General features: G+C 42.1%; 1 protein-coding gene across 2 annotated transcripts in view; it reads left to right on the top strand.

Annotated features, from left to right (window-relative positions):
• The window catches only part of LACC1 (laccase domain containing 1), a 55,110-nt gene that overhangs the window by 22,787 nt on the left and 8,189 nt on the right, over positions 1–24,134 (top strand). The window contains exon 7 of one of the 2 annotated variants that reach the window (XM_073345201.1): positions 20,353–20,393. The exons of the other annotated variant lie outside the window; for it this stretch is intronic. The gene's annotated coding sequence lies outside the window, so the exon portion shown is untranslated. Of the gene's footprint in view, positions 1–20,352; positions 20,394–24,134 lie in introns of those variants that run through there. 2 annotated transcript variants of the gene reach the window in all.

Below are 24,134 nucleotides of genomic sequence, written 5' to 3'. Positions count from 1 at the left end.
CAAAGTTGGAATCATGGAGAATTTCAAAACTTTGGGGTTTCATTCTGAATTGTAATGGAATTTTGTTGGAATCATGGAGAATTTCAAAACTTTGGGGTTTCATTCTGAATTGTAATGGCATTTGTTTTCAAAAATCTCAAGGCCCTTTGCAAAACGGAACTTCTGTTCTTCGCATAGCTCGAATTATTTCTTATGCACACCACTCTGAAAGATCCAGAATAACCCCTCTTCTTCCTTGGTGATTACACCCTTCACATATTATAGGCAGTTATCATATTCCTCCTTGTCATCATTTAACCTATTTACAATAGTTAGCTCCTTGAATCTTTCCTCATAAATCAACCCCTCCAGTCCTCTGCTCTTCTCTGAGCTCTGCCCAGTTTATCAACAGCTTTTGGGTAAGGGTGAGAATTGAACTGATGCATTATTCCAAGTGCAGTCATCCCAAAGCAGCATAGAGGCTCTTTTGTCTTCTGTGTAAAACTGCACTGGCCTTTTTCCTTTAGACGGCAAATTCACACCTAATTTTCAGCATGGAACTACCAAACTCTGGAGTGGTGAGCCACATTAGCCACCTTTGGTTTCTTCTTCTTTTGCAAAGGACTCATAGCCTGCTGTGCTTTAATAATGATTTATTTTAGCCTCCCCAGCCATAATTCATAATCCATAGTATTCTTCCAGGAGCAACCTGCATGAGTGGGGGGAGGACAGGCCTTACTCAGCTGAACTATTGGTATTCCTGATGCTGTGGCATCTGAGATGTGAGGGCTCTTTAGTTCATTTGACAACGACATAATAAAATCCAGTGGCTGGAAGTTGACAATAGAAAAATCCATTCTGGAAATAAGTTGCAAATTTTTAGCAGTGAAGGAAATTAATACACTGGAATAGTTTACCTAAGGCTGAGGCATATCCTCAGTCACTTGAAGTCTTTACCTCAAGATTAGATGTCTTTTAACAAGATGTACTGTAATTTAACCACAAGTTATTGGGCTGAAATTGGAGTTGGATTCGATGTTCACAACGGCCTTGGAATCTATGACTCTAAGAAGGGCAGTTGATCTACGTCCTGTGCTGCCCGACAGTCGCAGTGCACGCTTTCGGCAGATAGTCTCCGGGTTGCTCACCATAGAGAGGCTCACCTGCCAATCTGAGGGTGAGCTACCTCCTTCCAGCAGAATAACTGCTGCTGAAAAAAAGTGATACATATTTGTCACTTTGTGGCTCTGGAGACATGGCAAGGAACGTTCTTGTAAATGGACAGGAGTGAGGAAACCAGTCTGCCTTGGGATGCTGTCAGAGGATAATAAACATTAATGGTTAGAGATTGTGGAGAAAAACAAGAGGTGGAAAGAGACGGTGTCATGAGGATGAAGTCATTTCTATGACAGCACGTTGAGGAGGTAGTTCAAGAACAGTTCATCTGTGTGAAAATGTGACCCCCGTAATTGTCACCAGGCTGATTGAATAATACTACCAAAAGTGTTCCTCTGTGAAGTTATTGGCCACAAATGCTAATGATGCTTAAGGCTACTTTGAATTAGGTAGTCAATTTTTTCTGAGTTTGTTAAAAGTATGGGACACATATCACCCATTGGCTTGTCTCAGTTCTTTCCTTTTTACTTTTACCTCCTCTTCCCCTTTTGGATTTGCAATGCCTGCACAATCTACTCGGATGCACCTGGCAAATGTCCTGAGAGGAACACCTAATTGTGGGCAGCACCAAACTAGCATTGCATTGCTCAAACAGGAGGTATTCATTTTGACACCATTTATTTTGCATGAAACTCTGAGATGGAGAGGAAAAGGTTAGATTACCATCAGCTGGGAAACAAGATATGTGCCTGAAGGCTCAAGGGTTAGAAAGGCTCCAGGAACCAGAGTTGGCAGTTGAAGTCCATACCCACTTGCACAGGATTAAATCAATCTCCAAATCTAGTGTGAGAAGGGTTTCTTTCCCCACTACCATCCCCCGAAGGGGTGTGCATCAGCAGGGAAGGATACAGTGGTTTTTATCCTGCTAGGAACCACTGAGACCCCAGTCCAGCAATGCATTTATGCAATCCTGGCATAAGGCTAAGCATCTGCTTACGTGATTTGCTGGAGCCTGAGATGATTGGCAATAATTTCCTAGGACAACAGGGGAAGCAGTGAATGGTAAGCCTCTGTCCTTCCCATATCTTTCTGTGTTTCTGGGCTGAAAATACTAAAAAGAAACTTCTCTCAGTTTTGTTCAGCTTGGCTAACCTCCCTATTGTGCAGATGTGGAAGAATTTCTACCACAATATTTCTCTGCAGCCAGCTGTAACAGCAAGTGGCATTAGGTGTGTTTGGCTCAAGAGCTGAGAGCTTAGAATTGCTCAGGAGTCTACTCTTGTTTGCTGTGGACCAAATCCGGAGCTTCTAATTCAGGGCCTTATGCTCCCTACTGCTTCGGGGAGCCAGATTCTGCCACTTTCTGACTCATACTGAGAAGTACCTTATTCTGCAAGTAATGACATTGGAAACAAGAGGCTCATTGGTGGGGTAAGATAAAACACCAGGTAAGAAGGTTGGCAGAAACCAGTCCTTTCTGAGCAGAGCAAGGCCATTACCTAGCAGATCCTGCCAGTACCTAGGGGGTGCAGAAAAAGGGGGCACGACCTCCTCACTAAGCCACGGAAGCCTCTGGGCAGGGCTCCAGCCCTGGTGCTAGGGAGAGGGTGGAAAGGAATGGATTGGTTCTGTTGGGTTCTGCTGGCTTTTCACCTGCAATTCATGGGCTAGCTAGACCCAATCAAGTTCCTGCACTCACTCTCCTGTAACTTCTCTGTGTTCCACTCTGCGACCTCCCACAACTTAAGGGGTTCTACTGGAGTGTCAGTAATTGGAGAGGGCCCTCGCAACCTTTATATCAAAGGATTGTCAGGAGAGATGAGAGGGAGAGGGTTGTACAGAAAAGTCTCAGCATCATCCCTCAAAAGCTGGGTTTGGTGGTTGTGTACCTTGCCCTCCCTACAGGGAGGGGTGGTTCAAACTCCACCTTGCTCCTGAGAGAATCGGGGGAAACTTCCAGAGAGTGTGAATCCAAGGAGTTTCCACTCCCGTGTGGGTAAATTTGTAACCAAAGAGCAGCACCTGCACACCACAGCCAGCAGGCTGGTGGTCTGGGGACATGACCATATTCTCTACGGAGAAGACCATGGGTTTGTGGAGCAATGCCAAGTGCAGGAGCAACATCCCTATGCATGCTCTGTGGAACATTAAGTGGGTAACTCTGCCCTGCTGCAGCAGAACCCATTGTTGGCAAAGTGGCTCACAAGCCCTCTTCCCCAGGAGGAGACAGGATTTGATCCTTGACATGCAAGACTCACAGAGGGAGGACTACGCTGAAGGAGCTCTAATATGTAATAACAGGGCAGAGCAAGGCTCACCTAGAGCACTCTTAGCGCTGTCAACTTGACTGAGCAATCAAACTGTTGTAATGAGGCTGTTCATGTGTTGTACGCTTCTTAGAAAAGGGAGTGTCAAAATGGATTTTTATCTGAGGAGGAAATAGCTTATAAAAACATTTCTTATGCAAGCAATGGAGATTCCCACCCATAGTTAAGGGGCTTTCCTTTCAGTAGTAATTAGTGTTGTGTTAATAACATAGTAGTTTCAGTGAGAGAGAGTTTCACAGATCATCTAGTATAATGAACACAATAAAAACAGCGTTGTCCATTTTGTTGTTAATAATATTATGTGTAAAGAGAATTCAAGCCTCAGCATTTGGATCTGGGTCCAGGTTTTGAAGTCAAATTTGAGGATGTTTGGGCCTTGTCTTTTGGTTTGCCTAGTTATAAGTGTCTGTTTTTAAGTTTTGATGTGTTTGAATCTAGGAGTTTGGTTTAGGCTTAACTCTATTAATAACTAACCTTGATTATCACTACAAAAGGGTTTTTTGGTTTTTTTCCCCTCTCTTGCTGATAATAGCTCACCTTACCTGATCACTCTCATTACAGTGTGTATCGTAACACCCATTGTTTCATGTTCTCTGTGTATATAAACTCTCCCCACTGTATTTTCCACTGTAGCTCACGAAAGCTTATTCTCAAATAAATTTGTTAGTCTCTAAGGTGCCACAAGTCCTCCTTTTCTTTTTGTGGATACAGACTAACACGGCTGCTACTCTGAAAAATGTAAGGATTGACTCCTGAAGCCCTGATACGTTTACATGGGGCATTAACTCAGACAGAAAACAAACATCAGATAACAGTGAAGTTCAGGAGATATACTAGTGACATGACCGGCATATTAAAGTTTCATATAAGAAATATTTTGAAGGAGGGATTTAAAGGAAGAGAGAAAAAATGCTTAGGGGACAAGAACTGTAAATTAAATATTCCAGAGGCTGATAATTTCTGTGTCTTCCGGTTCTAATTTTTAATGATTCTTCTTCATCTTCCGTCATTCTAAGACATCCTAGGTTCTACATTAATTCTTAACAGTATAACTCTGTATTGTTTGGTTTCAGAGTAACAGCCGTGTTAGTCTGTATTCGCAAAAAGAAAAGGAGTACTTGTGGCACCTTAGAGACTAACCAATTTATTTGAGCATAAGCTTTCGTGAGCTAAATTGGTTAGTCTCTAAGGTGCCACAAGTACTCCTTTTCTTTCTGTATTGTTTGGCTACACTTCATCAATTCTGTACTAACAAAGGGGGTGAGATTTTCAAATATAGCTCCAAAGGCCTCAATCCTGCAAAGACTAAAACAAATATGTAACTTTATGCACTGTGAATTCTCCTACTGAAGTTAAGCATGTGTGCAAGTTTGTGCAGGATCAGGGCCTAAATTTTGCCAGCCACTAAACCAAAGGTCTTCAGCACCTCATTTTGCATTTGGGAATATGTAAACAGGGAACTGTGCACGCAAAACTCTCATTTGCAATTAAAAATAGATCCTGGAGTGTACAAATGGGTACAGTCTCTGAGCACACAGGTACTAATCAGATCAAATTCATAGATGATATATGCATACCCATTCTGCATGCATGCAAATGCACATTTTGCTGCCATAACGCATGCATCAGTGTTTAAAAATGTATACAAGAGCATTGTAACTCTTTGAGGGTTTTTCTTTTCTTTTCTATATTTTAGGCCTGCAGTCAAACAATAGTTCTCTGGCTGGTCCATTCTCATATGTTGCATTTACATATTTATGCAACCATAGTCTTGTTCTCACAGTTATCAAACTGTAGTTCCGATATGTGTTTTGCCTGGCCTTTCCCAGCGAGACAAACCACTGATTTCCTGAGTTAGCACTGAACTCTGGTCACAGCTGTTTTGCAACTCTGAACTCTCGTAAATGTGAAATCATTCAACCCTACTTCACTTCTGCAAAAGCCTGAATGGCTTGAGAAGAAAAATTGAAATTCTACTTAGATTAGATCTAAATCAACTTAATCCATGACAATAGCCTTCTCAAATTTAAATGATTCCATATTTAGTCTAAGTACCTAACACAGGTTATTGTTACATTTCAGTTTTAAATCATGAGCTGGAAATAGCAATTATAGGAGGTGTTTTTGTTTGTTTTTATTTTGTTGCTTTTCCCACCTTCTTGGCCTTTAACAAATATGTCAAAATGACAAGAAGAAGAAGAAGAAAGATAGAACCAATCAAAATGAATCACAACTTAAAAACCCATTAAGATGCATATGTTACTCACTAAACAACCACACAGCCTTGCTGTTGTAACCCTTGTTCTTCTTGCTCCCTCTTGCCCTTTTGTTCCTCTTAATCCATGTGTTGTGTCATGCTTTTCTGTAGATTGCAAGCTCAACGAGGCTGGGCTGGAAACTGTAGTTTGGCAATGTCTCTTTGCACGGTACCACCAAGTTCTCTCCGTAAACCCAGTTCAGTTGGCCATGGAGGGTTCACTTCAGAATAGGAGGATCCTCTCGTGCTATGGATCTTCCTACACCAAATTTACCTTCCTTGTTATGAACATGGTAAGGGGGAAAGGGGCATGGCTGGGATTTCCTTACATCCCTCCAATCCCCTACTTTCATTGCTAGGGATGCTGTTTAAGTGCTCTGGGTCTTTTGGTGACTGGCATAACTCAGATCAGCCTTTATGCCTGGAGACCAGCACAATACACAATCAGCCCATGATCAAGGGAGGGCAAAGATGAGCTTTATGACACCTTTATAACACCCTCCCTGGACCTGTGTCATGTGTAGTTCATCCAGATCCCAGGATCTGGCCCCATATCTTCTGCTAAGTGTTTGGCATATTTTAGGATGCTGTAAATAAATAAGTAAATAAATAAATAAAATTATTATTATAATACCAATACTTTTTTGCCTGCAATGTTGTTGTAGCCATCTCAGTCCCAGGAGATTAGAGACAAGGTGGGTTAGGTAATGTCTTTTACTGGACTGACTTCTGTTGAGAGAGAGACAAGCTTTTAAACTTACACAGAGCTCTTAAATGCACTAAGAGCAAGTTTGCACTATAAAATTAGGTCGACCTAAATTATGTCAACGTACAGCCACCTCTGTAATTAAATAATTTTTGCATATCCACACTGCGCTTCTCTACTGTGTGAGCTAAAAGCCACATGGCTGTAACAGACTCATCAATCTCTAGCTGGGCTAGGTGCCACTAGAGGGCGACAGAGTGCCACACCAAGCAGGCATGGGTTACATATGCACTATGTCTCTCTTGGAGGTGGAGTTATTAAATCGGCAAGGCGGGTGAGTTATTATTGGCAGGAATGACATTTTAGTATGGACACTCACAGAGTTAGGTTGTAAGCTACTTTGCATTGACGTAACTCTGTAGTGTAGACCAAGCATCAGAGTGTCACAGCTAAACACAAGTTGGAACAGATTGTTTAGCATAAGTAGTTAACACATGTTTCAAGGGACAATTTCAGGTGAAGTTATTGCTTTGTGAAAAGTGTCCACCCACAGGTGATATGGTGTTTTTGTTTCTTTTATTGTTTTCCTTTGTGAGTTCATTCAAGAGTGATCCCACTGTCTCTGACCTATCAGTCCTCATTCTAAAGGAAATCTGCACAACACTTTCAAAATATGAGCCTGAGAGCTTAAATTCATAACTTTGCTAGACACTAGAAATCATGGATTGAATAGAGATACTGGATTTATGGCTTTTGACAACAATCTATAACCCACTAACAACCGCCTCCAAGCTGCCTTTCCCTGCCCTTCCTTTCCCCCTTATGACTGGAGGGGTGTTAATGGGCCACTTAACCTTGAATGGTCCCTTGATATTTGCGATAACTACTTATGTACTCTAAATTTCAGTACAAAGGGGCTCTCTGGAGTGTAGAGCCCTTCAAAACTGTTGCTGGGTTGAACAGAGAGCTCATCATGGAGGGACACAAAGCCCATCCTACCTACTGAGCAGAAGTGGAGACCTTGTGGTCACCACAGCTGATTGTGTACCTTGAACTCCATTCCCCTCCTGGCATTATGCTGTGCCATCACTACTCATCTGCACCTCCAGACTGACTCTTATTTTCATCAATTGTTGAGAATTTTTCATACCTGATAGAGCTCAAGAATTTTGTTACAGATACTGTAGCTCACGAAAGCTTATGCTCAAATACATTTGTTAGTCTCTAAGGTGCCACAAGTACTCCTCTTCTTTTTGTGAATACAGACTAACACGGCTACTACTCTGAACACTACAGACCTGATTCAGCAGAGCACTTACGTACCTATGTGCTTATCTTTGAGCATGGGAGTAGGCCCACTCCAGTGGTCTACTGCTTCAGGGCCTATACAGGGTTCAGATAAATCAGATGCTTGTTTCAAAAAAGTTACTTAAGATGTTTTGCATGCGACCTAGTATAGCTTGTACTCTGATTGGGCAGGAAGGATTAAGCCGATTAAGTGTGATCTCCTCTTACCTGAAAACAATGGGGACAGAAGGTTGAAAAACGGTTTCCTGAGGCTGTTGTTTTGATCCAATATAGAGATGAAAAACCATAAAAATATTAACATTGCCACCAGGCCCTAGAAAAAGAGAAACAGGAAAATTAGAAAGACTTTCAGCACAGCTTCATTTTTGAGCATGGCATGGAATCTGTGATATAACTATATTTTCAGTATTGTGCAAAGAATAATATTGCACAAATATCTTTATCTATCATTACATTCTGAATATGTGACCCTTTATATGTATCCATTACCTATCACATAAGGTCAGTGGGCTTTGTCAATCAGTGAACAAACTGAGATCAGGTGACCTTATTTCATACATTCTTTGGCAAACTGAACAAACTGACCCTGAGTATTCAACATGATAATAAGAACTACTGATTTTTCAGTAGGTGGCAATAGTGTTGAGCGTTGGGGCTTTGCTTTAATGCTGGGTGTCTCTCCACTTTGCCCCTTTTCCTCCTCCCTCTAATGCCACCTTTTCTGGGAGGGAATTGAGTCCCTCACATTGGTACGTATTCAGTCCTAACTAAGGCACTGATTTTGCTACAGTCTCACTGGACCATCACAACCATAATAGATTTTGCCGTCTGTTCTTATGATGACTAGAAGATTCATGAACACGGCAACCTCCCATTGAGATTAATGGGATTTCTGTGTAGTTAAACTCCAGAGCTTCAAAGATCTCAACCTACATCTTAATGCCACCTAGCACAAGGAAGCCCTGGGTCCTGACTGGGGTCTCTTGGCATTCCCATAATACAAATCACTTCTAATGGTAATAGCACCTCTCACTGATCTCAAAGTGCTTTACCATCATGAATTGTAATAATAGCTCGGTGGTGGACACACTTTAACATACTAATCAGAAAATGGAGGCAATGAGAGGTTAATTGACTTGCCCAAAGTAACAAAGCAAGTCATGGGTAGAGATGGGAATAGAACCTAGGAGTTCTTCCTCCCCATCTCCTGATCTAGCTACAATGAAATCTGGAGCTATTATGATCTGGACTGAATTTCTGAATGGCGCATAGAATATTAGGGGATACAGTGATTTGTTTGGTGAGGATCCCAGAGAAGTGGAGAAACTATACATAGGAAATCCATGTCATTTTTCATTAGTGTATGAGTTACTATTCACTCGGGGTTGTATCAGTAACATCTCCTCCTGTCTGAATGTCTGTCTGTTGATTTTTTGAGGATGTATATTTGATGTGATAGAATTGTCTTTGGGAGTCATACCCCACACTGGTGTAGTTGTCATCCACTATGCTACCTGAGTGGAGAGGGCACAAGCACGTGAAGAAAGGTGGAGCCTAAACAGGAAGCATGGGCTCCACCTAAACCAAAATGGAACCAGATTGCTGGCACTTCAAATTAAAAAGGTCATAGAGCAGTTTTTTAAACTAAGGGCTGGGGAAAGCCAATGGGTGCGGAAGAGCATGTGGTTCTGACAGAGACACCCCTAAGGGGAGGATCTATTAATGGAGATTCTGTATGTCCTAGTAAAGAGGAGAGGATGGAAAATGATAAAATACAGGTAGGGTCTGATCAGAAACTGTCAAATGAAAAAGAGTCCCATTCAATTGCATCATGTAATGGCAGACAGCTAAAAAGTTACAAGTTTTTAAAGGGCTTATATACCAATGCTAGAAATCTAAATAATAAGATGGGTGAACTAGAGTGCCTCGTATTAAATGAGGATATTGATATAATAGGCATTACAGAAACTTGGTGGAATAAGGATAATCAATGGGACACAGTAATACCAGGGTACAAAATATATCAGAAGGACAGAACAGGTCTTGCTGGTGGGGGAGTGGCACTATGTGTGAAAGAAAGCGTAGAATCAAATGAAGTTAAAACCTTAAATGAATCGAACTGTACCACAGAATTACTATGGATAGTAATTCCATGCTCTAAAAATAAGAATATGGCAATAGGGATATATTACCAACCACCTGACCAGAATGGTGGTAGTAACTGTGAAATGTTCAGGGAGATTAGAGAGGCTATTAAAATAAAAAACTCAGTGATAATGGGGGATTTCAACTATTCTCATATTGACTGGGTACATGTCACCTCAGGACAGGATGCAGAGATAAAGTTTCTTGACACCTTAAATGACTGCTTCTTGGAGCAACTAGTCCTGGAACCTGCAAGAGGAGAGGCAATTCTTTATATAGTCCTAAGTGGAGCACAGGATCTGGTCCAAGAGGTGAATATAGCTGGACCACTTGGTAATAATGACCATAATATAATTAAATTTAACATTCCTGTGGCGGGAAAAAACACCACAGCAACCCAACACTGTAGTATTTAATTTCAGAAAGGGGAACTACACAAAAATGAGGAGGTTAGTTTAAACAGAAATTAAAAGGTACAGTGCCAAAAGTGAAATCTCTGCAAGCTGAATGGAAACCTTTTAAAGAAACCATAATAGAGGCTCAACTTAAATGTATACCCCAAATTAAAAAAACATAATAAGAGAACCCAAAAAGTGCCACGGTGGCTGAACAACAAAGTAAAAGAAGCAGTGAGAGACAAAAAGGCATCCTTTTAAAAGTGGAAGTTAAATCCTAGTGAGGAAAATAGAAAGGAGCATAAAGTCTGGCGAATGAAGTGTAAAAATATCATTAGGAAGGCCAAAAAAGAATTTGAATAACAGCTAGCCAAAGACTCAAAAAGTAATAGCAAAAAAAAAAAAAATTGAAGTACATCAGAAGCAGGAAGCCTGCTAAACAACAAGTGGGGCCACTGGACAATCTAGATGCTAAAGGAGCATTCAAGAATGATAAAGCCATTGCGGAGAAACTAAATGAATTCTTTGCATCAGTCTTCACAGTGGAGAATGTGAGATTCCCAAACCTGAGCCATTCTTTTTAGGTGACAAATCTGAGGAACTGTCCCAGATTGAGGTGTCATTAGAGGAGGTTTTGGAACAAACTGATAAATAATAAGTCATAAGTAATAAGTCACCAGGACCAGATGATATTCACCCAAGAGTTCTGATGGAACTCAAATGTGAAATTGCAGACCTACTAACTATAGTCTGTAACTTATCATTTAAATCAGCTTCTGTACTGAATGACTGGAGGATAGCTAATGTGACGCCAATTTTTTAAAAGGTCTCCAGAGGTGATCCCAGCAATTACAGGCCAGTAAACCTGACTTCAGTACCTGGCAAACTGGTTGAAACTATAGTAAAGAACAATATCATCAGACATATAGATGAACATAATTTGTTGGGAAAGAGTCAATGTGGTTTTTGTAAAGGGAAATCACGATTCACCAATCTACTAGAATTCTTTGAGGGGGTCAACAGGCATGTGGACAAGGGGAATCCACTGGATATAGTGTACTTAGATTTTCAGAAAGCCTTTGACAAGGTCCCTCACCAAAGGCTCTTAAGCAAAGTAAGGTGTCATGGGATAAGAGGGAAGGTCCTCTCATGGATTGGTAACTGGTTAAAAGATAGAAAACAAAAGGTTGGTATACATGGTCGGTTTTCAGAATGGAGAGAGGTAAATAGTGGTATCCCCCAGGGGTCTGTACTGGGACCAGTCCTATTCAACATATTTATAAATGATCTGGAAAAAGGGGTAAACAGTAAGGTGGCAAAATTTGCAGCTGATACAAAACTACTCAAGATAGTTAAGTCCCAGGCAGACTGCAAAGAGCTACAAAAGGATCTCTCAAAACTGGGTGACTGGGCAACAAAATGGCAGATGAAATTAAATGTTGATAAATGCAAAGTAATGCACATGGGAAAACATAATCCCAACTATACATATAAAATGATGGGGCCTAAATTAGCTGTTACCACTCAAGAGAGAGATCTTGGAGCCATTGAGGATAGTTCTCTGAAAACATCCACTCAATGTGCAGTGGCAGTCAAAAAAGTGAACAGAATGTTGGGAATCATTAAGAAAGGGATAGATAATAAGACAGAAAATATCATATTGCCTCTATATAAATCCATGGTACGGCCACATCTTGAATATTGCATGCAGTTGTGGTCAACCCCATCTCAAAAAAGATATATTGGAATTGGAAAGAGTTCAGAAAAGGACAACAAAAATGATTATGAGTATGGAACAGCTTCCGTACGAGGAGAGATTAATAAGACTGGGACTTTTCATTTTGGAAAAGAGCCAATTAAGCCGGGATATGCTAGAGGTCTATAAAACCATGACTGGTATGGAGAAAGTAAATAAGGAAATGCTACTTACTCCTTCTCATAACACAAGAACTAGGAGTCACCAAATGAAATTAATAGGCAGCAAGTTTAAAGCAAACAAAAGGAAGTATTTTTTCACACAACGCAAAGTCAACCTGTGGAACTCTTTGCCAGAGGATGTTGTGAAGGCCAATACTATAACAGGGTTCAAAAAAGAACTAGATAAATTCATGGAGGATAGGGCCATCAATGGCTATTTGCCAGGATGGGCCGGGACGGTGTTCCTAGCCTCTGTTTGCCAGAAGCTGGGAATGAGTGACAGGGGATGGATCACTTGATGATTGCCTGTTCTGTTCATTCCTTCTGGGGCACCTAGCATTGGTCACTGTCGGCAGACAGGATACTGGGCTAGATGGACCTTTGGTCTGACCCAGCATGGCCGTTCTTATGTTCTTAAACCACTGAAAAGCAATTTTTATGTGAGAGAAACACAATGAACCCCTACCTTCATACCCAGCTCAAAACATTCAATATTTATAGCAAAGTACAGTGTGTAAAACAGACCCAGGCACTGTAACCTATCACAAAAGGTAGTGTACAAGTGGCCTTATTTTGGAAAGGAATTCTCCACTTCTGAGCAAGCAACTTCGTTCCCATACACACACAGACACACACTTTTTGTGCATCAGTTGTACATACAAGTTATGCAACTTGTGTGAGCAGGTAATAGCACCGAACAGGAGGCCAATTCTGAAACGCTTCCTCCTGCTGGCTGGTTCATTCTCATGCCAGTAGTCTCAATGTGCATGCACAGAGTTGTGTTTCTCAAAGCACAGTGAGCTATCCTCTATTAGAGAATATAAACTACTTTTAAATGTATGGCAGATGGCAGAATTTGATGGCATAGATAAACCATGCACTGGCATGAAAGGAATTAAGGAACTGCTTTGGGCTGGAGTAGACCTGCCCCTCTGCACCTGTGGATCGTGCCAGGACTGGAGGAAGAATTAAAATGAGGGAACTCCACTCAGCTGGGGCAACCCAGGGAAGGGAGCAGGCTGTTGAACTTCTCCAGCCCCTAAGAAAGGGCTGACAGCCTGCAGAGCCCCTACCCTTGTGGGACGTGGCTGAGATTTGCACTGGAGCCCAGTGAACTCTGAAGTGGACAGTGATGCTCCCAGGGCCCTTAGTAGCAAGAGAGGCCCCTATCCTGGAGGGAGCTGCTTACAGGTTTCTCTTTTCATTTCTTTTGTTTAACCTCATTTGCTGTGTGTGTCCTGTTTTGTTGTTTCACCTGAGACCCCCAAAAGGATACGAAACAGCCAAGAGGCCTTGGCCAGAGGGTTGATTGCTGGCCAGTTAGAAAGACACACCATGCAGCATCCACTGGGGTGGGATTAATTGGACTCACACATGTGTGCTTCCGATGTAGCTCCTAAAGCAGGTGGTCTACCACAGACAGATGTGTGATACAGCATTGTGATTTTCACAGCGAATGCCAAATTCAGCCCTCAAATGCAACCCACTGAGTCAATGGGTGTAATGAGAGCAGAATGTGGCCCTGTACTTGTGCAAATGCCATAGAAAATAGTTAAATTGTGTGAGTGTAAATAAGGTAGAATTTGTTCCAAGGTTTAGAAAACAGACTAGCCTTTGCCAGAAAAAAATAAAGGAGAAGGAGGGGGGTTGGGGAGAATACTGTTACATTGAAAACTAGTCAATTTCAAAAAATGATTTAAAGGTAGCCTCATGTTCTAGACCTGCCTATGAATTTGCGTGGTTTTGCAGTCACATGTTGCTAGTTTTGACTGTTTTCCTCTCCTCTGTGTCTGTGCAAAAGATATACTCTATATCAAGAAAAAAGATGTACTGTTCATGCATGCATGCATATGCCTGAGAGTGCACTAGAGAGAGAGAGCTATATCTACAGTATCTGTGTTTGTCTAGCTAGCGTTCGCTGTGTGTATGTAGCTGGATAAACACACATACAGGAGGTAGCCTGATTTTCATATATTAACATCTCCACTGTGGACAGTTTTCATTCTTTGTGTGGGTGGCTCTCACTCACATCCAGCTCTGCTCTGTTATGTAAACCCAGGCATGCATGATCTAATAACTAGAGACAACTGCAGGGAAGGAGAATTCAGTTAAGAAGAGTCAGTTGGGGACAGAGAACACTGTCTTTTTGTTAACTGATGTAACAGAAAAAAACAGAAAACTTTACTTGGACTGCATTCCAAAAGCTCTCCTGCTTTTTAAACCAGTTATCGCAAACTGCATCAGGGAAACCTGCTGGAGCAATGGCAAATGCTACAGGAAAAAGGCTTGGCTGAAATTTTGATCCCCTTGCAAATCCTCAATCAACGCTCTTTGCATGAGGCAGTAATGTAGGTGTTGCAGGGGAAACGGAATCCTCCCCATGGCATGTAAAAAGGGTGCCAACAACCCGCATGATGGCATGGGAATAAGTTTTAGAATCAGGTTTCTGGTGCAGATAATCAGATTCTGAATGCTTACTTTTTGTGAACATTTTCAACAAATTCTGTGTGTTTTGGTGAGGAAATCAGAGCAGGGCTATGTATCCCCTTTTTATTTCCTCTGATTGATATGATGATTGCATTGACATATACATTCACTGCAGTCTTTGTTTGCCAGTGATCTTTCACGGCACGGCAGCCAAGAGAGTGGGATGAATTTATTTCCAGAATCCGTGCTGAAATAGCATGACAGGTAAGAAAGAGACATGCCACGTGCCACATCTCTGTTGCACTGTTCGTGCAGAGACCTCAGATTCAGGAGCGACCTCAGCATTCTGGCTACGCTGCTCCTGCAGAAGAAATAAATCATGGAGGCCATGAAAGGCCCTGACTGCTCCGCTCTTGCCAAAGCCAGGCTGAGATCTGCACCTGGAAAGAAAGATGGTGCCTACGGCTGGTAGAAGAGAGGCGGGAACATTTGTTGAGTTCCGCAGAAAAAATGGGGAGGCTTCCCAGATTAAAAGCACGACAGTGTTAGAACTAGATACTGAAAACACTCCTGGGCATACCAGGAAGAGTCCCATTGAATTCCATGGGATTACTTATGGTGGTAATCAGTATGCCTTGATAGTGAGTGTTTGCAGAATCGGGGCCTTACACAGGAATGATCCAAAATATTGGTGGTCTCAGTTGCACTGGTATAGCTCTATCTAGGTCAGTGGACTTACTCCTGATTTACATTGGTGTACATGACAGCAGAATCAGGTCTGCTCTCTCGAATTATTACTTCAAGTTTTCTGTGTCTTTTTGTAGGATATTTCAAGAGGCTGCAGGATAATATGTAGTCCTCTAAAAGGGACACAAGCAGCTAAGAGAGAAGGAAAAACCTGAGCGAATGCCAAAAGAATGGCTGGTGAAATTCCACTGAACTCCATACTAATGAGTTTCATTTTCTGTGATGAAGAGACCTCTGAAGAATGGGTAGCATGTGTGGAATCTGCATTGTATTGTGACAGTAGATCCACTCTCCACAGAGTGCACAGTTAAGTTGCAGTTAAACGCCTCTGGGCTTCACTTCAGTCACTTTTAAAGGAGAGGGAGGGGCAGGTGGGCACTGGAGCAGCTAATACAATGATCGCACAGTATTAATTTGTAGATTCAGGGGTTGACTGTAGAAAAATGAGTGCCGCTTATTCCACAATGACTGGAGCCCTTGGCAAAGCCCTGGCAGGGATGATTTAGTTGGGGATTGGTCCTGCTTTGAGCAGAGGTTTGGACTAGATGACCTCCTGAGGTCCCTTCCAACCCTGATATTTTATGATTCTATGATTCTAATGGATGGTGTTCTCTGATATGTCGAGTAGCCTGAGAATCATCCTCTCTGGGCTCTCCCTGGAGACTCTCTCTTTGCTGGAGTGGAGGAAAGCTTCTTGTTTCATTCCCTTTGCCACTGCGATATAGGTGAATGTTTATCCTGCACCCTGCATTTGTTGTAGCTTTTTCTCGTTATATTTACGATCTGCTACTAATACTGTTGTATTATGGTAGAAATCTCAACCAATCCTGGTGCCGCATTGTGCTAGGTGTTATACAAAAACGTAGCCAGAGACAGCCCCTGCCCTGAAGAGCTAACACTATATATAGACAAGAGAGAAAATGGTGGAGGAAACCAAGGCACAAGGAAGTGAAGTGACTTGCCCAGGGTCCCCCAGGTCAGTAACACAGCTGGGAACAGAACCCTGGTTTCCTGACCCTTAATACTGTGCCCTGGTGACTAGGACCTCACTGCCTCCTCAGCCTGCCTATTTGTGTCAGTTTTAGTATAATGTGGTGTCTGCTTGTCCCTAATTTATGAAGCAGAAGTTCCTACAAACAGCAGAATCCAAACTTCTTATCATATCCCCTAGTAGGTAAAAAGGGAATAATCTCCCTTCATTTCCATCGGTCTTCTAAGGAAAACAAGTCTGTCTAGGACCAGACTAATGACACAGCCTAAAAGAGTCCTTAGGCATCCCATCCACACCTAAACAGGCACAATCCATTTCCATCTATTAATTGCCATGGTCAAGTGGCAAAGGAAACAGCATTCCACTGGCTCAGCCCTCACAGGCTCTGTATGGGCCAAAACACTGGAGCTATTTGACCTCTTGATAATGTATTTTATGAGTGTATAAAATTCAGTTCTCAATGGCAGGCAATCCACATATAGGAGCTGAGCATCTGAGAGTCTCACTGCTCTCACCTCCTGTTAACTTGCAGGAGGCATTGGGCACCTCTCAGGAGGGGGCCCATTAGCATTCCTATGCATTACCATCCTTGTAGGCATCAAGCAGATTGTGAACCCCAGAGTCATTGACCCACTTTTCATTCCTGAAAGTGGGATGGCGTTTGAAGCACCCCTTGATTTGTGCAGCAGCCAATTAAAAAAGTCCAGCCAGACTTCTTAGTGCCCCAGGATTGTTGTCTTGTCCAGCAATAGGGCCCAATCCTGCGAGGGGCTGGGCTTCTCCTGCAAAGTGCTTGGTCCTCTCCAGTCCTGGCAGAGCTTAGCACCTGGTATGATCAGGCCCAAACACAAGACTTGATTGTGTATGCACTAGGATCAAAATGCAGAGACATGATCATTTCACATTACAGCATTGCACTGGTCCCTTTGTTTTTAGCTGCTGACACTGGTAATGGTATTTACACAGCAGATCTTGCAACGCCCAGCATGATCCACTGAGTGGCACTGTCTGTCCAGGAATGCTTAACAGATACTGCAAAATAATCTGTGCCATCACAGGAGTTTCACCTGCACTCTGACGGTATTTCAGAATGCATTAATTCCTCTCCTGGTATTTTTTATTATGTTTTACCTTAGGGAAACACTATAAGAGCATTACATTATCTTAGGCTATTTCCACTGAAAGCTTCTCAAACAGCGCTGGGGAAGTCTTTAGACAGAGAAAGAACACCACTTTCAGAGTGGGCCCTAGAAGTGTAGAAGATTCTGGGTGTAACTTACAATATAGCAGTGTATAAGGTCTGAGGATGATTTTACAGCATTTGAGGATCTGAGTCAAAAAGTGTTGGACGGAGAACAATTTCTTTTAAAATGGGAACTTTGTGACTCCATCTTCCATAATGATCAGATTCGGAGCTGGTTGAAATTTTCCCCACTTCCTCCCTCCCCCCCATAAAAATGACCTCTTTTTTCCAAAAATAAAACTTGTCATGAAATTTATCATCATTATTAAAATTTTTTTTTTTTTGCAAAATTTTCCACAATATTTTTCATTGACTGTTTTTTTATCAAAATCAATTTTGAAATCGTTAGTTAAATGGTCATTCACTGCAAATGTTGTGGGTTTCTATAACTGAACAGAAGGTGTTTGATAAACAACCATTTTTTTGAAAGAGATGTTTGTATAAAATTTACTAAAATTTATCTTATGAAAAATGGGAAATTTCAACCCCAAGAAACCGAAACAATGCCAATTTTTTAAATTCATGTTCCCATCTCTTTGGGCCAATTCTAGTCCAAATGGTCTCCTTGGTAATGCATTAGATGTTACTATTTATATTTGGAGAGTCTCTATCTTTTTCTTCCCCACCTCTCCCTGCTTTCTCCTTTCAGCCCTTAGAGAGTCAGGCAAAACTGACATGTTTAGCTTTGCTAATTTTCTTGTGTGCCAAATGGATATTTTGGAGAAGTCAGCCAAGAGATGACTAAACATTTTTTTGCTGCAAAAACCATTGACATTACAGCTTTACACAAAACATGTGTAAAACAAGAGGGTTTTGTCAATCTCACATATGAAACTGTTGTTTAGCTTTTCATATATTTAGTAGGAGCCTCAGGATGTGGATTCCTTCCCCACCAAATGACTTGATGCGTGACCCTAGTTAAGCAATTAATGGCAATTACTGATGTGAGTGTGGTTGACTGGGATTTAAGTCACAGCCTCACGCTGGCTGTGGAGTGGAGGTGCAGTGCTACAATGCGTGCTCTGGGAGACACTGGGTCTCAGGCAGGTGCAATGCCTTTGGGGAGCGTGCTGTTGGGCCTTCATCTAAAACCAGGTAGGCTGATTTTCCATGCGCTATGTGCTTTGAGAGCAAAGTGGGCCTGGCCTTCTCTCTCCTTTCTACCTCTGCAAATCAGAACAAAGTCATTACTGGTGGCGCAGTTCTTGGAGGGACACCATGGGTGAAATCATGTGCCCTTCTTTACTCTGGAAAAGCTCATTAATTTCAGTGAACTGAACAAAGACTGCTCGATCTGGGTAGATTTCATATTGATGGGATGAAATCTCTTTGGTTATAAGCCATTCATTCATGAGGAAAAAGGCAGAGCAATTCTGATGCAACAGTTTTTTTGGGGGGGACAAAAAGCTGGATGCACCCCTTTGTTCCCCACCCCCCATTCCACAATATCAGGGACCCTGTATTGTCCCTTCAGCCATTCACTGCTCCACATTGAGGGTTTTGTATCAGCCACCCCTGGCATCTCTCATGCCAGGTGCTCTTTGTAATCTCCACTTCAGCCTCCCCCAGGGCATCTGTTTCCGGTCCCCATTATCTTCCCCCCATACCAAGGGCTTTTCCCCAACTGAAAATTGTGGAGGGAAATGTCCTGTCTGTCTTCCTCCCTGTTCCTGAAAATGTGCCTCTGAGCGTAGGAGCCCTTTGTCCATGTTTTCATTATTTCACATTTATGTTGCTGTAATGCCGAGAGGCCCCAAGCAGATCATGGCCCTGCTGTGCTAGGCACTACCCAGAGCATAAGACAGTTCCTCCCCAAGTTGCTGACAAACTAAAATAGACAAGAGACACAAATAGATGTATGAGCGCAGAGGGCAAGAGTCAACACCAAGAATTTTAATATGCTTTTTGGCAGAGGGTTATTGAAAATAACTGATTCTTGGTTTATCTACCTCCAATTCCCACTCAATCTAGTCATCCTTAACTGGCTCTTTTCTTAGAGGCATCATGACAGAGGTCCTTTCCGAAGAAGGATGAGACACAAATTTTTAACAGTGAGGGTGATTAAGCACGGGAACAAACTACGAAGGGAGTTAGTGGATTCCTCATCTCTTGAAGTCTTCAGACCAGGATTGGTTGTCCATTTGAAAGATCAGCTGTGTTCAAACACAAGTTGTTAGACTCACTAGGGAAGTACATGGACGAAATTTGGTCAGCTGTGTTACACAGGTCAAACAAGATGATCAAATGGTCCTTGGCCTTGAAATCTACGAACAATGAGAACCACACTAATGTTGGGGAGGACCCATTTCAAATTAATTTTGCAAATTAGCGTTTAAGCAATTAAACATTATATAAAAGCAAGAATAAATCATGACCAAACACATTTTGTTAATGTACTTTGAAAATTATCATAATTTGCCTTTAATTACTTATGATATGTCATAGTATACTAGAAAAGGCCTTATGCACATCGAGTAGCACTTACTCACAGGAGTAAGTCCATGAATAAGTCCATGATTGTGAATGAGGGTAGAAGAATTCAGGCCCTAAATAGTCTGTATTTTGTAAAAATAGCAAAGGCAGAGTGATGGGCAACTCATTATGGGCCTAATGCAAAGCATATTGAAATCCACTGGCTTCTATTTTGCTGAGAGGTGAGGAGCGAGGGTTAGATTTTTAGCATGGAGTTTGAAGTGAAAGGACTGGTGAGTGCATAGGAGGAAGGCTGTATGGTATATATTCTGTATAACCCTCTCTCAGTTTCATTCTAACTAATGTAAATATTTGTTTGCAGTAAAAACAGGATACATGCTGTGAAACCACAGAATGCAAAATATATTCAAATCCTGGAAGAGCAACAGGGCTCTTTCTCAGCTCATGGTCTCCTATCGTGCTGCTTAGATGTTCCTTGGAGATGTTTCCCAGCATGTACCTTCTTTGTATTCTAACCCTGAAGATCAAACAATTGTTGATCCCAAGATGTCGCTGTTGAATTATCAAAGTAATAATAACTGGGGACCAGGAGCAAATGGAGGTTTGTAAGTAGAGGTGTGTCTGGGAAAGCTACTTTAATGGGAGCTGTCAGAAAACATACACGTGATATCCCATCAGAAGTTCAAAGGGAAACATTTTTACTTCCCAGAAGTTGGTTGAACCCTTAAAAAAAAAGCTCTCTGCAAACTATTCGAGATGGGATTTGGCAGCATTTGGGGATTTGGCATTTTGGCTATAGTTATTCTTCACTTCCACGAGAGGAAGGATGACTCAGTGCTTAGTGTGCTAACCTGGAACTTGGGAGACCTGGATTGAATTCCCTTCTTTGCCATAGACTTCCTGTATAAGTCTTTTAGTCTCTCTGTGCCTCAGTTTCCTATCTCTAAAATGGGAATAATAGCGCGGCCCTACATCACACAGGTGTTGTGAGGCACTCAAATACCACAGTAATGGGGGCAATATAAGTACCTTAGATATCTAGATTTGGGTAAAAATGCCTGTGGACCTGAGAATCCCTGGCCATTTTCACACATTTTAGTGTATTCTCTTTGCTAGGGACAGCCCTGAGTTGCTAGTCTTCCTCCAGTTAAGAATGCTAGCAAAGTCACCCTTTAGAACCAGCCAGTTTCACTCCTAGAGAAAAACAGGACTTTCCCTGTCACTCACTGTCCCCCTTCCTCACCCTTATAAACTACCACTGCCCTATCACTTTTGTAAAAGTAGCATTTTGGCCCAGGACAGTGGAATACTGTAATAATTTTCCTCATGAGCTTGAAGTCCTGGTTGTGCAGTATTCCCATCTACCATCAGGAATCTAAATCCTTAATTTGCAACTGAGTTTCCCATATGGCTGCTGTAGTGCAACCCCCCAGGCCATGGGTTTGGCTTTTGATCAGAAGGGGAGTGTCCTGGTGAAACAATTATCCAGGAAGAGATGGGCTCTACTATCTAAACCAACAGTCTCCTGTAGGAAATTAATTGATGACAATATAGTCCCCGAAATTGTATATTGCTATAGCCATTACATACACAACCACTGTGTGATCTGAGAGTCAGAACAAGGGACTGAGGGGCAGAACTCCTGGTTTCTATTCCTGGCTGTGTCAAGGACTTCCTGTGTGACTCGGTCAGATTTTTTGCCTGTTTGCACCCTGGTTTCTCCACCTCTGCAATGGGGATACCACTAACCTGTCTCCCAGGGTGGAGTTTTTGTTTCACTAATTGTTTGTGATCTTTTCAGGAAGGCTCACAAAAGTGTAAAGCACTGAAAAATGTGAAGGAGACATTTTACTCTCCTCGTGGCTATGGAAGGGATACTATGAGAACGGTGTGGAAAATATTCTGCAGACCTTGTAGGCAAACTAGAAATGCTATGGGTGTGTCTTCCCCATGTTGTTCTCTTTGAGCGTGGAACATAAGAACGGCCATGCTGGGTCAGACCAAAGGTCCATCGAGCCCAGTATCCTGTCTTCTGACAGAGGCCAATGCCAGATGCCCTAGAGTGAATGAACAGAACAGGCAATCCATCAGGTGATCCATCCCCTGTCACTCATTCCCAGCTTCTGGCAAGCAGAGGCTAGGGACAACATCCTGCCCATCCTGGCTAATAACCATTGATGGATCTATCCTCCATGAACTTACCTAGTTCTGTTTTGAACACTGTTATAGTCTTGGCCTTCACAACATCCTCTGGCAATTGCCTGTCTGTGGGTATTCAGCTAGTGGTCCCACTTCTTACCCATCAGGCAGCTTCATGCCAGTTTTGATGCTGAATCTTCCATCCCAGAAGGATGGCCTCCATTTCAGCATCAACTAATTGGCTTATCTGGTCTCGAGGCCTTTCTGTACTCATGTCATAGCCAAAGTTAAAAACCATTCTAAAGCACAATTTATACCAGGCTGTAGCCAAACTGGGTGCTCACATGATTTGACTGGGGAGGCAATGTGTCTGGGTAAAATCCTTTTGTTAGAATAGGGTTCAAAACCGATTCTCCTAGGTCTAATCCTAGTATGAGTTTTTGTGCTATAAAAAGAAACCAAATTAACAAGGCATTATAAAGCATTTTTATACTCAGTCATTACTACAGTGTACACAGATTCCCTGTCTTTGCCCTTGCAACAAGGAATTGCAACATCCAGAACTGATAATATAGTAAAAAGAACAGGAGTACTTGTGGCACCTTAGAGACTAACAAATAGTCTCTAAGGTGCCGCAAGTCCTCCTTTTCTTTTTGCGGATACAGACTAACACGGCTGCTACTCTGAAACCTGATAATATAGTGAAGAAGATAATCTGGGAGTTCTCTATCTATGGACAGACCCATACAAATCCTTATAGCAAACAGTTAGTGTAGTCTGAGCTGCAAATATGATTTCCATCTTGCATTGCTCATTTTCACTTCTAGTCAGCAAAATAATTCACTGTGTCAATAATACACTGAGGCCACTGATGCTAATTTACATTCCTTTGTAAAGAATTTCAGATGAGTACACTTCACTTGCAGCCAATACTATGCTAATGAGAATTTTGCAATTCCAGAACACAGCCCAGCTTGAATGTTCATGGACTCTGTACTACAGTAAATGACCTGTGGCATAGTTTTAATTAAGGAAGCCAGCTCATAATTAAAACAACAACAGCTTACTATCAATTTCTGTAGCAAGTCTCAGCCGCCGGGTAATGTGTGTGTTTGTGTATACAGTCTATCTGTGGGTGGATTACTACATGAAAGGCCCAAAATGGAAAGAGTGTGTCATTTCTAAATGGATATAACATGAAATACTGCCTTGTTGGTTCCCTGAAGCAGCAGCTGCGGCTTATTGTTAGAAAAGAAACAGAAACCAGGGTTACACAAAACACACCTAGGCAGCGATTGGAGTGGAACTGATCCTCCTCCGGGTTCTCTTTTTGCACAGGTGTAAGAAAAGGCCGGGCGTATGTAGTAGGATAACACGTTAGAAACTGACATCTCTCCTGGGAGTTGGCGGAGCCAGGGCTGTCACTTGTAAAAATATCCTCAGTGGACATGCCTTTTTCAGTCACCCTTCTCTACAGTGACAGAAGCTCCCTTGGACTTTGCAGGCTCAATGTTCAGACAGAAAGCATGGGAATCCCTGTGTGAACTGATAATTGCCTACACACCTGGTTCACCCACCATATACACAGAAAGCTGTACTTTCCAGATATGGCCCTGGACCAAAAATCAGATCCAAACAACCCCAAACTCTGGAGAAATTCAGATCTGGATCCAAATTGTACAACTTGAGCCAATCCCTGATCACTACTTTGTGCATTTGTATTTTGTAGGTGCCAATTAATTTTTTTTAAATATTGCCATTGGGGCGAAATTCTGCCCTCACTTACCTGCGTAGTGCCACTTACATAAATGGGGCTGCATGGTGCAAATGAAGCAGGATTTGGTCCTAAGTATGAATTCTGGCTGAGTTACCTTACTCTAGGGCAGGGATGGCTAAACTGTGGCTTGTGAGCTGCATGCAGCTCTTTTCCAGTTAAAAAGTGTGGCTCAAGGAGCCCCCACACCTTCCTGCTATTCTCCATGTACCAGATTTGGCGGGGGGGAG

Source organism: Lepidochelys kempii, chromosome 1, assembly GCF_965140265.1.
Source record: "Lepidochelys kempii isolate rLepKem1 chromosome 1, rLepKem1.hap2, whole genome shotgun sequence".
Taxonomy (NCBI): Eukaryota; Metazoa; Chordata; order Testudines; family Cheloniidae; genus Lepidochelys; species Lepidochelys kempii.
The sequence above is the reverse complement of the archived record's forward strand: the minus strand, read 5'-3'. Positions and strand labels throughout refer to the sequence as shown.